Source organism: Canis lupus, chromosome 25, assembly GCF_003254725.2.
Source record: "Canis lupus dingo isolate Sandy chromosome 25, ASM325472v2, whole genome shotgun sequence".
NCBI lineage: Eukaryota > Metazoa > Chordata > Mammalia > Carnivora > Canidae > Canis > Canis lupus.
Window position 1 is genome coordinate 26,454,305 of NC_064267.1, and position 16,754 is coordinate 26,471,058.

The following is a 16,754-nucleotide window of genomic DNA, read 5'->3' on the forward strand; positions in this document are numbered from 1 at the left end:
AAGGGTTAAATATTTGCCCCCAAGCAGCCTAAGGGCCAATGACAGACCAAGGACGAGACCCAAGGCCCCCAAAACCTGAACTGTGCACTACAATATACTTCTTTTCAACCTCCTCGATCAGGTGGGTGGTGGGTAGGAAATGATTTGACAAGGTCTGCTTGGTAACAGAGCCAGGACTAGAGCCTGGATCTCCTGGTTCCTTTCCATCTTTCGAAGGAAACAGGCTACTTGGGTGAGATAATGCTTAGAAGAATCTAGAAGGCTCTCCCCTGCCCATCAGGGCTACTTCACTGACATCATTAGTGGAATGGTTTCTGGTTTCCTTCAAATACTGCCTGCCCATGTCCAGAGAGGCCTCCTTCCCAGTAGGATGTGCTGGTGCTGGTGCTGGAAATAATCTCTGCAGAATCTTCTAGATCATGATTCTTACAAGTGACCACAAGATAAAAGGACAAACTCGACAGGAGATACTGCGATTCCATGATAGGGGAGTGAGTGAGCCAGAGAGCAGTAGCTCCTGTTTGCCGGCAGCATGCAGTGTGCTTTGCGTCTTAAACAAGGCGGCAAGGCAGGCCTGTAATCAGGCCTACCACTAACACTGGAGAGGTCCAAGGCAAACGTACAAATGGAGGCCCACATGCCATGTGTCTAAATATTTGAGAGTTATAAACCAGGCTAACAAACTGTTGGACAATATTTGCTCTTTCCTCTTGCCTTGACAAATATATCTTTATAACAACCTCAAAGGCAGGTTCTAATTCTGTACCACTGGATTCCTGGAAGGATGGGCAGAGGAAGGCCTCAGCTCCAGCCAAGGCCCTCCCTCTTTCTTTTCCTATATGAGGACCCTGTGCTTAAGCAGGGGGACACCCCAACCCTCTCCCACATTCCATAGATCAGAAAAGAGGCCTGTACAAGGCCCAAATTTGGGCTGGAAGTTCCTGGGTCCTGGATATTTACAGCTTAGAGTAGGAGGGAAGGAGTGGACCTTGAGTGGGCATGTCCCCTGACCCCATGGCCACCCTTTCTGAGAGGCCCAGAGCAGGGCTCTCTATAGTGTGGGATACAAGGCAGGCCCTCTTGCCCATTAGGAGGACAGTACTATTAAAATTATTTATGTTTTATAGATGAAGTAACTGCAGCTTAGAAAACTCGAGTGACTTTTTACAGGCCAGGACTTGAACGTGGGTCTGCCTGCCTCCAGATACCAGCTGTTCCCCTTCACCATGCTACTTCCCCAACACCCATCCTCGCCCAGGAAAAGCAGTGAGCCCCTCCCTGTCATGGGTCTAGATTTCAGTGCCTCCCACCCTCAGTGAAATGCAAATGATCTCTTTATTGGTCACCTTGCTTCCTGTCTTGTCCCCACACCAGTCCAGCCTCTCTGAGATACAAAAGCCACAACCTGCTCCCTTCTTAACCCATTCCTTCAGGATCATCTCCAAAGGCCTTCTCTGGGTCCATTGTGGCCTCTTGCCATCTGCTCAAGTGCATTTCTGCCCTTCCCTCTCTTGCCACCCTCCACTGCCACTGCCAGGCCTCCCCAAAACTTCTCCTAACCAGTTCCCATTCATCCCTCTCATCTGGGCTTGGATGACATCCATCACTTCCCTGAGTCCAGTTCTCAAGTCAGTTCTTGTTAATTATCTTCCCAGGCACCATACCCCAATGCCTAGTACCCGGGCACACAGAGTGAGCCACCTACAAATGCTCATTGACCTAATGAGCTCCCCACAAGATGGGAACTGGCCCCCCGGCTCCCTTCCATGTTTCAGCCCAAATGAACCCCTTCTGAGAGATAAGGGCAGAAAACAGCCATTATTGTTGCTAGCATTAATGCCAAATGACAAACACTTCCTGGATCCTCTTGAAACACTGGGGCCTCTGGATGGAAAAGTCTCTCCTGAGGGCAGATGATGGAAGCTAGTGGACTCTGGCCCAGGACTGCAAATCTTAATTGCTCCCTGGAGCAGGAGAGGGCGTCACCCCTCCATGGTCTCATACAGTGTGGCCAAAGAGAAATGTCTTCCTTCCTTGTCTCATTCAGTGAATGGGGACCAAATTTTAATCACCATGAGGGATATACAGCAGCCTTAGACAGTGGGGTTTGCCCTTGAGTAGCACAAAAATTCTCCAGTGGGAGAAGGTGAGATGAATTTAGATGGGCCGAGAAGGCAGAGACCCCCACAGCTGTGCATTCTGTGCATTCCCTTGGGAGGAAGGCAAGGCCTTACAATGGCCTGCCAGGTCCACAGGATGTGCCCCAGTATCTCCACCGTGTCACCTCCCCGGTGTCATCTCCCACAGCTCTTGTCACCCTCCCCCAAAAGCACTCTCCTTGCTTTTCCTTGACTGGGTCAAACCCGTTTGTTCACAAGGCACCTTTGTCATAGTTGTTCCCTGTTACTTCCCCCAGATACCTCATAACCAACTCCTTCCTCTCCTTCAAATCTTTGTTCTATAGTTACCTCATTTATGAGGCCATCCCTGCCTGCCATGCACAGATTGAACACATTATGATCACTGAAGCTGCCTTGCCCGTTGCTCACAGGGACTGTAGGATCAGGGGCCCATCACAGGCTGTGCCTTAGACTCTGCACCGACAGTCCTGGGAGTCCTGCCACTATCAACCATGTGACTTTGTGGAAGTCCCCTAACCTTTCCAAGTTCAGCATCCTTGTAGGTAAGAGGAAGAATATTTCTGGACTCCCTCATTTCACAGGATTTCTGTAGGAACAAGAGACACATTGTCTCACTCATCTCCAAACTGCTGGAAAGGAGATGGCTCTGTAACCTGTAAAGTGCTGCACTGTCAGTGAGGCCACTGTCGGCCAGCATATGTGCTCACTTGAGTGCTCCAGACACCTGGGCGGGCCATGTCTTCCAACATCACATCTTACCCCTTGAAAGTCAAATTGGATACCTGGACCAATTTGGATAACCAAGAGGTTAACCTTGGATAGCCAAGAGGCAGTCCTAGAACCGGTGTGCTGTCCTGATTCGTTCCCGAAGGCTTGGCCCGCTGTTTCCTGGTCCACATGGCCAACTGGAGTGGGCGAGCGCCCAGATGGTCCTCTGCTCTGGGCCTGGGGATCCCCCACCCATCGCTGAGCTCCAGCCTAGTCTCACAGCACCCCCACATAAAAGACATAAAAGGCCATAGAAAGCAGGAGATGTCACATACCCCAAACACTGGGCCATGTTTAGTTTGTAGTGGTATTTCCTAATGTTGCTAATCACAAAAACTATTCATTGTAGGAAACACAGAGAATTAATGCAAATCTATAGAAGAAATTTTATTTTATTTTATTTTATTATTTTTTTAAATATTTTTTTTATTGGTGTTCAACTTACCAACATACAGAATAACCCCCAGTGCCCGTCACCCATTCACTCCCACCCCCCGCCCTCCTCCCCTTCTACCACCCCTAGTTCGTTTCCCAGAGTTAGCAGTCTTTACGTTCTGTCTCCCTTTCTGATATTTCCCCCACATTTCTTCTCCCTTCCCTTATATTCCCTTTCACTATTATTTATATTCCCCAAATGAATGAGAACATATAATGTTTGTCCTTCTCTGACTGACTTACTTCACTCAGCTAGAAGAAATTTTAATTCCTATTATTCTACTATCCACAGATAACCACAGCTAATACATGCATATACCCTCCCAATCTTTTTTCTATGCATATAAAAAAATTGGACATTAGATATTAGAATTAAAGTTTTCATAATGTCTTATTTACTTAGACACGTGGTATCCCTGCCCTATTTACTTAGCATGAAATCAGTAACATTTTCCTACATCATCAAATAGTTTTTGAAAATATCTGTATGACTGCATCCTACTCTATGCTCGAGCTCTAAATATAACTTGTTTGACCACTGCATATGGTTAGATATTAGGGTTGAGACTGTTCCAACAGAGACCCAGTTTCTCCTCCTTCTCTGCTCCTCCCTCCTCACTGACTCTCCTGATCTTCATCACTGATTACCCTCTTGCCCAGGAGGCACCAGGTAAGACCCCATCCCTGCCCTGGACAGGCTGCCTATCTATGTGAAGACAGAAGACAGTGCACTCATAGGAAAGCGGAGCAGGAGCCCCATGCTGAATGAGGGGTTAGGAGAGTGAAAATGTTAGAATTTCCAGATGCTAGGGCCAAAATACACTAGACAGCAGTAGGGCAAATGCTAAGTATTCAGCACAGGCCCGTGTGGCCAGGTACAGCGACCCCAAGAGTATACAGAGTCCCTGAGTCTGAACCAAGCCCCCAGCCTGCAAACATGGTTCCTGTCCCTTTGAGCCTACAGCCTTAGAGGGTGACAGATATTAATCAAATAACTCCACAAATAAAGATAAAACTTACAACCGGTCCGTGAAGGACAGGTAGGTAAGGCTATGAGAATGTGTAACCTGGGGTTCCCTTAGGAGGCAGAAGTACTACTCCATGTAGAAGGAGTGGGTGTGGAGAAGGACCCAGAAGAGCAGAGTTGCAATGCAAGGTGGAATCCAAGGGGTGAGCAGAGCCAGACCATGCAGGCCTGATGGGCCATGCTGGGTTTTAATCTTGAGAGGAACAGGAACTATTGGAAGTTTCTAAGCAGGGGGAAGCCAAGATTGGATTTCTATTTGGAAAAGTGTGCTCTGGCTGTGGATGAGTAACTGGCTCAGGGGAAGGGGCAAGAGTGGGGGCAGCATGGTCAGTAAGACGCTGCTGCTGTAGCTGGGGCAAGCGGACAGTGACTTGAGCCAGGGTGATGGCAAAGGGGATGGGAAGAAGTGGAAGGATTGGATCACTATTTCTAGAATCAAGGTTAGGTCAATGATGTGACTTTCCCCAAAAAATCCCTGTTTTAGTACATTTGCTAGCTAGAAACATTAACCTGTTAGCGTGAAGGGGTGCTCACATCAGCAGTACGTCTCCTTAGACAAAGTCCCCCAGCCCATGTCCTAGTGAAGGCAGAAAGGAAAGGAGTGGGACAGGACTCAGATGAGGAATTGCAGCAAAGGAGGAAGGACGGGACACCAGGGGGCAGCACAAAGGGATGGGGATCTGTGGGGACTGAGTGGCCACCACCAGCCCAGCCCCCGGAACCTGGGGCAGGTCACTCCGCGGCCCCACAGCTTGGTGTGCTCATCTGTTCATGGGGAAAACAAGGCCTGCCCTGCACCACCACCCACTCCCCCCCACACACACCCCAGCCGGCTGGTGTTGTGAGGATGGCAGATTAGGTCATTCTGAAGGATCTTGCCAACCTCAAGTGTCTTAGGAAAGGAACTTGGCCATGTCCCAGGCTGCCCTAAGAATGAAGCCAACTTCCAGAAATCAGCCCTGGGGTCAGAGGTTCCAGGAGGAAAGGAGTCCTTAAGCTCTGGACTGGAGCCCTGGGTCTCCAGTCAGGACCCACCCTATAGGCCAGGATGGGGCAGCCCTGGCTGGGTCCCTATGTGTTGTAGGTGCCTGGAGCCGTAGGCTCTGGTGGAGCAGAGACTGGACCTTAGAGTGTAACTATCGCTAGTGGTTGCCACGGCACATAGTAGTGCAGCCCAAAGGCACCCTGTGGTTTGTGGGGGAAACACGTGCTCTGGGGCAGGCCCCTCTGGACCAGTCCCAGCTCGTCTGGGAGACAAATCTGGAAGAGCGTCTGTTTCCAATTAACCTCTGGTTCCCACTTGGCCTCTCTAAGACTCAGTTTCCTCATCCGCAAGCCGGAGATGCCCACACCTGCCCTGCAGAGGCCCCGACGGTGTGGCCCAGGTGAGGCCCTCAGTCACGGGATGTGCTGCGGGGCCTGAACTCCGGCGCCTGCGAGGGGCTCCTCCGGTCCCCTCCACGCAGGCAGGCTGCTGACAGTGGCAAAGCCACGTTAACATGTTTGGGGGGAAGACTGCCCGGGTTGCGGGTTTAATTTAAAAAAAAAAAAAAAAGGCATTTGGGTTTGGTTTGTCTAGGGCTTGGCAGACGCGTGTGCTCTGCTTCCCGGCGGCTGGGCGGCGGCTGGGCTGGGGCGGGCAGGGCCACCAGCGGGGCTTTAGGACCGGCCCGGAGGCACCGGAGCACCGGAGGCCCGCGGGGCTCGGACTGCGCGGCGGGCGCTCCCGCGGAATAGCTCCGCCGTCGCCAGGCAACAGCCCTGACGCAACGCAAAAAAAAAAAAAAAAAAAAAAAGTCCCTTAAAAAAAAAAGAATAGTGCTGAGAATTCACGGGAGCGGAGAGAAAGGCAGGCAGAAGCGGGCTCAGCCCCGAGCCGGGGCCAGAGGCTGGGCGCCGGGAGCCGCGTCCGGAGGAGGAGGAGGAGGAGGAGGAGGGGGAGGAGGAGGGGGAGGAGGAGGAGGGGAGCTCGTCCACCCCCTCGGAAGGGGCCTCGGAGCGCCGAGAAGGTAGGGTCGCGACCCGGGCGGGGACGTTCCCAGGACTGGGGCAGGGGCTGCGGCTGGTGGCGGCTGCGGGAGGGGGCTCGGGGCCGCGGGTGCCCGGGGCAGGCACCTGCAGACAGTGCAGCCTGGTGCAGCGGGGCCGGGAGCACCCTGGATGGACACCCCCAACCCGCCCCGGGAGAGCCGGGTCCTCCCCCATCGTCGCCGGGGGCTCGCTTGTCTCCCGGGGAGTGGGACAGCCTGCTGGACGCTATCTCCCATCTCCTTGCCGGCCGCGGTCCCCGGCTAAGATCTGGATGGAGATGTGGGGGGCACGGTCTGGGAGGGAGGAGCCCCACTCGGTCACCCCAGGTCCGCTCGCAGACTGCCGGTCGTGTCTAAGCCCGCCCTGTCCCCTCCAACCTACTTCAGGCTCAGTGACATGAAGTTCTTGCCCCAAGGAAGCAATCCCTAACTCAGAAGTGACCCAGGGCCAGGCTGAGGCCAGTTTGATCAGAGGGAAGGGCGCAGCCCCAAGGGCCCCAGGGGAAGGAGCAGGTCAGCCTTGAGACTGGGCCCCGCCCCCCCCCGGGGGGGGGTCATTAAGAGAAGGCAGGAATGTCTATGGTCCTTGGCTAGGACACAGGTGTCTCCTTCCACCAAGTCAGGTTAGATGTTCTACTTTTAAAATAATCTCTTATTGTCTGTATCTGGTTTTCATTCTCTGCGGCCTGTGGTTCCTCCTGAGGAGGTCTGGAAGGGAGGCTGGTTCTAGGTTGGTGGGCCACGACCTCATCTTCGACCCACAGGCATGAACTCCCAGATTAAATTTCCATCCACTCCCAGCCATTCCTGGTGAATCCCAGGTGGGATGAGCTCAGGTCCCCATCAACAGGAGAATCCCCTAAGGGCCCAGGGGAGCCATGGCTCCAAACAACTTCCCTTCTGATGCCCCAGAGATGGTCCTGCCGCCCACCAGGCAGGGGATGGAAAGGGGACAGTGCTGGGCAAAGTCGTGGAAGAGCAGAGGTGGCCATGGCGCCTCTGACCTGACTGCGTCCCCTAGTTCCTGCTAGCATGTTTTTAAGAGGTTTGGCAAAGCAGCCATGAGCTGTGCTTAGGGTGGCTAAAGATGACAGCTCTTTTCAGGGTACATTTACCGAGCAGGCACTGCTTGAAAACACTTTGCATCCGTTGGTCATTTTGTTCTCACGATGGCCCTGGGAGGGGACATCGTATCCCCATTTTGCCCCTGGGACTCCAAGAGACTCGGGAACTCTGCACAGCTCAGGTGGCTAGTGAAAGAGGAGGGAGAGTCAGCCTCACATGCCTGACTCCGAAGACAGTGCCCTCAAAGGAAGGCTGCTTTAGGAGATCTAAGGGGAGAGGCCCAGAGAGGGGGAGGAAACCAGTTGCACCCAGAAAAAATGAGAGCTGTGTGGCAGGGCTCATCCTGGGTCCTGGGACTATCCCTTACCATCCTGAGGGACCCCGTGGAGCCAGGAAATCCATTTCTTACATCAGGAGCCTGAAAGGCTTTGCAGTCGGGCCTGGCTCGCTTCAACCCTGCTTGCCTGAAGTGGAGAGAGGAGTTTTCCTTCAGCCACTTCTCCTCCGTGCCCACCCGAAGTCCCTCAACTTTTCACACACTTGTTCCTGTCTTGTCCTCCCAAATACATGCATGGATTTCCACAAAATTAATAGTCCTTTTCCGTATCTACCAGCTTGGCCTCCATCCAAAGAGGGGCTCTGGCGGGGAAGTAAATTAAGACTGTGCCTAACTATTTGCTGAGGGAGACCCACAGAGCCCCAGGCCAAGGGGGAGGAAACTGCTTGTTAGGCTCCTCACACACTTGGGTGGTTTTCTCTAGGTAAATTGTGCTGGTGGAAAGCTCCTACGGCCGTACACAGGCACCTGGAATCTTTAGACTCCTCCAGGAGCTGTACTCTAATTGGCAGTGGTTCTGTGCTTGACTGGGATGTTGAGCTACTTGCAAAGCTGGAAGATGAATGATAAGCTGACCAGTTTGCTCCCCGGTTTACAGAAGAGGGGTGAGGGAGTTCTTACTCACCGGCAATCTCCTAGGATTAGCCAGGATGGCTCTCAAGAGGCAAATGTACCCTGGAATTTGGTTTGGGGTGAGGACAAGGGAAGGAAAAGGCAAATTCTGAAGTGATCCTGAGGCAGACCTCAAAGGCCTGGGGAGGGGCTGCAGAGAGGGTGGGAGCGGGGAGGAAGAGTCTGGAGATGGCAAAGGGGTTTAGCGGCAACTTGGCCATCAGCCTGTAGAGTTTGGGCGGCTCTAGAGGGTCGAGTTGCCAACATGAGTTTGGAAGGCTGCAAATGTCAGCTTTTCCATGGTTAGGACAGTTGCCCTGGTGCAGGAAAGCCCAGAGCTTCCCTCCCCAGCCACCCCCCCCCCACAGCCCTCCCCCTTTCTCTCTGAAGTGTGGGAGACAAAGAAAAGGAGAAAGAAGGAGGGCAAGAGGAGAGGTTAGAGGCTGGCACTCCCCACATCGTCTGCTTTCCTCCTCAATGCTACCCACCCCTGCTATCCTGACTCTGAGCAGTGCTCACCCAGAAAAAGCCCTTAGAGAAGGGAGTGCCCAGGGCAGTGTCAAGGAAGGTCTCTCATCTCTAGGAGTGGAGGAGTAGTGAGCATTCCGGCATCAGGGGCTTCCTCACCCCCAGCAGCCTTTGCAGAGCCCCAGAAGGGGCAAGCATTCAGCTTATCCAGGAGAATAGCCTGAGCTCCATTTCTTCAAGACAATCTCTCCAGCATGGCCAGAAATCCGCCCCCCCCACCCCCACCCCCCACCCCCCACACACAGAATCTGACATAACTGTGGGAGCTAGTGATGGGTCCCAGGAGACTTCCTCATAGGGCTTGTCCCTTGAGACCTGGAAGGGAAGGCCCAGCTCAGAGCTGGTTTTCCAGGTACAAAATGGGCCCAGACAGTGACTTCCACTGTGGCCATAGTTTCGGGGTTTATTGACAGACGAGCAGCATTTCCTCATTCCAGGAAACCAACAGAGCCTCTGGAGTGTGAGCTGGGCACTTCAGCCCCAGAGGCCAGCTGGGGAACTCTCAGGGCGATGCATGCCCAGGAAGGTTCTAGATCGGGATCCATGCCTGGGAGGCCTCTTAGGGCCCTGGCTGTCCCCTTACCCTCAGCCCTTTAAAGTTAAAAGTGACACTATCTCCTTAGTCCCGTGAGCATTGACATGTGCTGTGCCCTGGGGACGCTGAGATACTATGAACTGACATAAGCCCAATTGGTCATGACTCTCAGGCTTCGGTGGCTTGTCGTTTGTACATTTGTTGGACAGTGACCACTGCAAACTCTGACAAAGGTAAAGACGAACTTCGTTTGCAGCTTAGATGAAAGCAAGCCTCAGACCAACGTCTGCCATACATGTACATACATTTTTTGAACAACCATGTATTTGCAGACAGGTCCAACAGAATTCACACAGCTTGCTCTGGGGACTCGGTGAGGTCACAGCTATCCATCTCTCTAGGTGCCCTGACCACACCTCCCCTAAGAGCTCACTAGTATCTTTCCCCCCTACCTTTTCAGGTCAAGAGTGTCTCAAGTAATTTTGGCCAAGCCACATATCTTGAATACCTCTGTTTTCACCAAGGAGAATGCATTTCTAACATTTACTCTTTTAATTATCAGATGCCCAGTGTTGAGCAGAAAGAAAGACAGCCAAAACACCTGCCATAGCTCCCTCTGGAGCACAGACCCTCTGCTTGCGGCTGCTGGCCGGGAGTAGGGAGTCCCAATTTGAACGTACCTTTGTTAAATGCACCCCTCGTTCCAGCTAGCCTGCTGCACCTGCACAGAACTTCTCACTCCACCTACGAAGGGTTTTAAGATCAATAATAGACATTGTATCGTGATGAGACAATGATCTTGCCCTCAAGCAGTGTGGAGTCTGATCAGGGTTGCAGGTTAGAAAAGACAATTTGAGCAGCCCAGAGTACCGAGCTGACAGAGAAGTGATGTTCCGAACATTCTGGAGCACACAGACGTACATGAGCTAACTTGAATGGTTTGCATGGATGGGAGGTGGCAGTCCTAGTAGGGGCGTGACTAAGAATTCAGGTACACTCTATCTCATTGGATCCTTCCAAAGCTTTGAGATGGATTCTTTTTTTTTTTTAACTTTTTTTTTAAATTTTAATTTATTTATGATAGTCACAGAAAGAGAGAGAGAGCGAGAGAGAGAGGCAGAGACATAGGCAGAGGGAGAAGCAGGCTCCATGCACCGGGAGCCCGACGTGGGATTCGATCCCGGGTCTCCAGGATCGCGCCCTGGGCCAAAGGCAGGCGCCAAACCGCTGCGCCACCCAGGGATCCCCTTTGAGATCGATTCTATTATGACCCCCATTTCACAGATGAGGAACTTGAGGCCTAGTGGGTTAAATCAATTACCCAAGGTGGTATATTTAGTTAAGTCTTGGGACTGGGCTGTGAAACCCTGTCCCCCCAACACCCCACCCTGCCCCATCCCTAACCTGCTCCATCTCTTTCTCTGCCCTCTGGGAGCTATGGACTCAGGCAGCTCAGCGGCCCAGCGACACTCAGCTCAAGTTGACACAAGCAGGGAGCAGGGCCATGCATCCCACTTCTTGTTCTCCCTGAGCCAACTGTTCCCTCCAAACCCCAGCAACGGTGCAGTCCCGCACCTCGGGTTAGCTGCAGGCCGCCTGGATGTTGCTAGGCAAGCAGAATCCAGGCCGGGGCCACCCCTGGCCTCCATCCCCAGTTCCTGGGGATGGGCCCTGCCCAAACACAGGGAGACTCTAAGGGCCCTTCAGTCCCTGGAGAGGTCAGCACGCCCAGACCGACTGTGAGAGGGAAGTGACTTGCATAAGCACCGAGCACACCATGCAACTTCTTAGGAAGTCCTTGCTAAAACCACGAGGCTTTAGAACTTGTGATGCGGAATAAAACAGAAAGCCCATCATCAAAACAAATTCCCGTTTGAGCTGGACTTTGTTGACTCTGTCTGTTTGAAGTTGAAGCCAATTATCCTGTGGATTTGGGTAGTCCTAACTCTGCCTCGTGTAGGGGCTGAGACCAATCCTAGTCGGGAGATACTTTGGTGGCCTGCACCCCACCGGGGGGCCATGTACACCTCAGTGCCCTTATCTGTGAAATGGTACCCTGAGTTCTAGTCAGCTGTGAAACCTTCCCTACTTTTATAGCCAGAACACCCGCCTGAACTGTGTTCTACTTTGATCTCTTCAAATTGCTTTAAAGGCCACTCTGTGTCTGCTTTCCACCCCCTAATCCCCAATGCCATGGCCTTTGGCCAGAAAAGTGCTCTGGTCACATGCAGCGGAGGGCTGGGACGGTGAATGGGCTGGCTCAGCCCCTCCTGGGCATCCCTGCCTGGACAGGCTCTCCCTGGAGGAGGGCCCCTGCTTCAGACCCGGCATTTCCCTTGGCTCCCCCCTCCCCCTTTCCCCCCTGCCTGCCAGCCTGTCCCCTGTATGGGACTTGAGGATTTTCAGGCACCTTTCTCCCTGCCTGTCACAGCAGAGCAGTCCTTTCCCAGGGCCTCACAGCATTGGAGGGGACACTGTGGCGTCGTGAACTCTGGGTGGCCCAGCAGCCCCCTCCCTGTAGCAGCCCTATGCTTTCTTCTCTCCTTTCACTGAGGCAGTAAATTAGATCTGCAGGTCCCAGGAGCCAAGGCCTCTCTCTGCAGCAATAGGGAAGCACAACTCTTTCTTGGTGATTTTCTGGGAAACTTCTTTCACTGGGTGAAACCATAGGAAAGGTTTCCACATTCCCAGCCCTATGTGTGGCAGGAGGCCTGTGTGTCTGCTCTGAGTGGCCGAGAGCAGAGCCCATCAATTATTCAGCATGGGCTGAGCACTTTGAATGTGCAAAGGTCTGAACAAGTGTTTTTTATAGAATCTTGCCTCACAATATGCCAGCGAGATGAGACAAGGTTTCCCGGTATTCTAGACAGTAAAAGCCCAGTTTGGAGTCAGAAGATGAATCCAATCCCAGACAAACCCCACGGACAAAGCTGTGTGACCCCAGGCAAGTCTCAAGACATCTCTGGTTTGTGGTTTGTCTGTGGTTTATCTCCGGAAGGCCTCTCTCCAGCCCAGACCATAGCGTGTGGGGTGAAAAATTGTGAATTTTTGTTTACAGGGTGATTTCAAAATCATTGTGATTTTTCTTGTTATGCCAGGTAAGGAAACAGAGGCTTTGGATGATAAGTGGAGGTACAGCCATTAGCGCTGGACGTCAGAGACGGAGCTTCACTGGGAGACACCCCTGGGAGAGCGTGGGTAAGTGGGTTCCCCTGCCCCCACCCCTCATGGGTGCAGCTCGGTGACATGGTGATAACCCACCAGCCGTGTGGTCTCAACTCTGCACGTGTCAAGGTGGAAGGAAGTGCAGAGGCCTATGCGCCCAAACTGCATGTTTTGCAGGAGAGAAGCGAAGCCCTGAGAGGGAAATGAGTTGCTACAGTCACTCAGGATGAGACAGGGTCCCTGGAGCTGACTCTCAGGCCAGGAGCTCTTTTCTCTCCCACCCTGGGCTGGATCTCTCTCATTTCCATCTGCTGGCAGCAGTGCTGTGACCCTGGCTAGGAGGCTCTCTGGGTTGCCCAGAGCAGGAAAGTCCAGAGGAGTGAGGAACACAGCCCACTGAGCCTCTCTGTACCTGCTGGGGTCCCACATTGGGCCTCGTACCCAACGGCGCATCCTCCCAGGCTGGCAGCCTCAGGTCTAGGAATCCTAGCTGCCCCTGGGACCTGCCTGGGAGCCAACTTACCTCCAACAAAAACACCAGGGACAGAAGAAATGAGCTCTGTGTCCCATACCAGACACGTCACTCATGTTCCAAAAAGTCATGTAATTTGTCTGGGAGGTTGTCACAGTCATTAAACAGCAGAACTTTGCTTAGGCTTGGGTCCCCTTACTGCCAGACCCTGCCCTCAGAGGAGGGCTCTAGACTGGGAGAGAGACCCTTATGCTGCAGTAGTTTTGCTCATCAACGTCAATAGAAAGGGACTTCAGTCTAGGTGCTTGGGTCTCAACCTACTCGACTGTGCAGATTAATTTTAAAGGAAAATGAAGTATTGCCATAAGACTATTTAAATGGTATTATTTGCTCCTGGCTTTAAAACATTGAAACACTATAAAGCATATGTTCCTGTTACTTTTCTACATATGAAGTCATTTGAGGACATGGTCAAAATGATGGAGTTGGGAAAACTTGGGCTCAGATGGTCATTTCTTACTTACCTGTATATGACCTGTCAAGCAGAGATATTCCTATCTCAGGGCCATTTCAAGGCCTGGTGCATGGTAGCCACTGGAAAATGGTTCTCTTCCCCTCTTCCTCTTGATTCTAGAAATTTGTATTTTTATTCCTGTATTCAGTTTGAGGGGAAATGACCACTTATATATTTCTTTTACTTATACTGAAAAACACACGAAAGTTGAACTGGCAATATCAAGCCAGTAGCTGTAAGAAGTATGGGGAAGAATTGGAATTAGATAGTGCCTAGACAGATCCCACAGTGAGTGCAGGGAGATGACTGGGGCCTGTTTTGGTGGCAGGAAACAGAAGTCCAGCTTAAATTAGCCCAAACAAAGGAGAGAATTCATTAGTGCATAGAAATAGGGAGTTTATGTCTTTGGACACCATTGGGTCCAATGGCTCTGAAGATGTTATCATGTTTCTGTCTCTGTCTCTCATTTGGTTCCCCTTCCTAAAGGCTTATTCCTTCTCAATGAAAATGAGTTCTCCATGAGGCTGACAATGATGCACCCTGGAAACTCCAGGCCAAAAAGCCCTGTTTCTTCAAATGTCTATATTTAAATCCCGTAGAAAGACTCAGACTGGCCTTGCTTGGCCATGCATACATCCATCAGACCAGTCGCTCTTGCTAGAGTAAGGGCTAAAACGAACCTCTAAGTGTGGGTCACATGAGCATCCCTGGGGGTGGGAGTGGGGGGCAGGGAGCTCTGACTCACAGTCCCTTCTAAACACTAAAATGATGCTGGGAGAGGACCCACAGAAGGGATGCTGAAGACATTGGTCCACCTCACAGGAGCATCAGAAATGTAACTAATGTGATCCAAGGAGAGAAATAGTCAATACCTAAGACTAGTCAGTGCAGAAAAGTGCTAAAAAATTTTTGTTTGGGGAAAAAGCGATCGGTTCCATTCAAAAGGAATGTGGAAGGGGATCCCTGGGTGGCGCAGCAGTTTGGCGCCTGCCTTTGGCCCAGGGCGCGATCCTGGAGACCCGGGATCGAATCCCACGTCGGGCTCCCGGTGCATGGAGCCTGCTTCTCCCTCTGCCTGTGTCTCTGCCTCTCTCTCTCTCTCTCTCTCTCTCTGTGTGACTATCATAAATAAATAAATAAGTTAATTTAAAAAAAAAAAAGAATGTGGAAAGCTCTAGAATGAAGTGGTGTTTGAAGTAGGCTCAAAGACTTGGTCATATTCAAACATGAGGTTTTGGGGGAAGTATAAAACATGAAGTTGAGGCCAGCCCCACAAGCCATCCCGCCTACCAATTCAGACTCATTCTGACCTTGAAAGTCTCACCTATGAATTTGCAGGAGGTCTTCTGCTGGGCAGGTTTGGAGGTAGAACTACTACAGCTAGGATGTGGTCACTGATTCACAGCATCACCATCCTCAGCACTTATTGAACATCTATGGTCTCTAGAGTGTTGTGTTCAGGACGCAAAAGAGAAAGCAGTGTTCTTCTATTGAGGAGCTAGACATCTGGTCAGGGAGGCAGGACACTCCCAAAGCTCAAGATCAAACCGCCTAATGGGTGGTGAGCGTAATAGAAACCAGTGCCCGGGGGAATTCAAAGAATGACCTGGCAGGTGAGGTATCCTTGAGGACTTCTGAGTGGGAGCAACCTCTCAGCTGAGCTCGAAAACAGAGTTTTAGTCTTTGTGAGAGCAGGGAGGTCCCGGAGAAGTCATTCGTTTGTTCAACAAGGCTGCTGAGCACCTACTGTGTCCTGGGTGCTAGAGACACAGGAGACCATCACCGCCCTCACAGAGCCTACATTCTAGTGGGTGAAATATACAATAAATAAGTAAATAAATAAATAAATCGACATATAGCATAGTTATATGATGAGTGATAACAGCTATGGGTTCAAAGGAAGAAGGATGTCTCCATAAGATGGTCAGAGCCAGTCTCTGTGTGGAGCCAAGACTTGAGGGCAGGCAGCATGGCCTCAGACTCTTAGAAGAAATGGCTGGATTCTCACAGTGGCTTGCTGCCAGGAGTAATCCAGGCAGCAAACAGATGACTTCCAGGAGGTAGAAAATGAAGGGGTCTTCTGGGTGGGCAGCTTGCAGCCCCGTAGGTGAGCTGTCCCCTGAGGTATAGATCAGGGGGGCATTTGAGAAAGGTTCCACTGACAGGCACAGCTGTGGTACCATCCTCCTTCCCTTACTGTCATCCCCCACCGTGCACCCAGAGCACACATGCAACAATATAACCTACCCCCCCCCACACACACACACAATGTCCCAGCACAGTTCACCCCCGCCAGGGTCCAGTCTCTGCAAGATGTCATTCCCCCACCTCAGGAGCTCCCTCCCCACACTGGCTCAGCCAAGACTTGGAATAAAGATGAGCTATGCAGGGGCCAGACCAGCGGGTGTCCCCTCCTGCTTTGGTCACCATGGCAACCTCTGATAGGAGAGAAAACACACTTTCTGGCAGCTCCTGGAAGCTCCCTGGCTCCTCTGGGCAGCTCGGTAGGGTGCAGGGCTGTGTCCCTTGGCCTCTCAGGGTCATTAGCACTCCTGCCAGTGTGCAGAGCACGCACTAGAAATTCACGGCCAGCCTGCGTGGGTCACCACCACCGGAGGTCAGGCCTGAGTCGGGGCCTTGGGCTCTCCATTCAAGATAAGCTTTAGGGTTTTAATGATTAAACCTAGCTGGAAAAGGCTGCCTGGTCAGAGCTCCGCCTCCACATCCCAGACCTATTGACCCCTCATCCACTTGGGGGGAAAAAAATAAAAGAATTAGCCGCTTTAGAAAAGGAAAGAAACAAATTCAGGTGTGAGTTGTGGCCTGAGCTGCCCTGAATTTAAGTTTATAAAACACATGGTAGTGTGCCAAGCCCTTTGCCCTCACTCTCTCATCCTCACCATAGCTCTGCAGGGTGGACACTGCAGCCATCTCACTTTCAAAACGGAGGCCCTGTGGTTCTCAACTGGGGGTGACACCACCAGCCTCCCAGGGACACGTGGAAACGTGGAGAGGAGAGAGTTTTTTGGTTGTCATGCTGTTTTATGACACTGCTTAGCCCTCAATGATGTATTTTGTCTCCCCAAATGAATTATTCATCCTCTACCTTTCAATCAGGGCTCTTG

General features: G+C 51.9%; 1 protein-coding gene across 2 annotated transcripts in view; it reads left to right on the forward strand.

Moving 5' to 3' along the window:
- The first annotated feature begins 2,547 nt into the window (after positions 1–2,547).
- The window catches only part of FAM167A (family with sequence similarity 167 member A), a 44,928-nt gene continuing 30,721 nt past the window's right edge, over positions 2,548–16,754 (forward strand). Inside the window, exons 1-2 of one of the 2 annotated variants that reach the window (XM_025462912.3) lie at positions 2,548–2,683; positions 12,577–12,676. The gene's annotated coding sequence lies outside the window, so the exon portion shown is untranslated. Of the gene's footprint in view, positions 2,684–6,172; positions 6,381–12,576; positions 12,677–16,754 lie in introns of those variants that run through there. The other variant, XM_025462911.3, reaches the window with a different exon arrangement.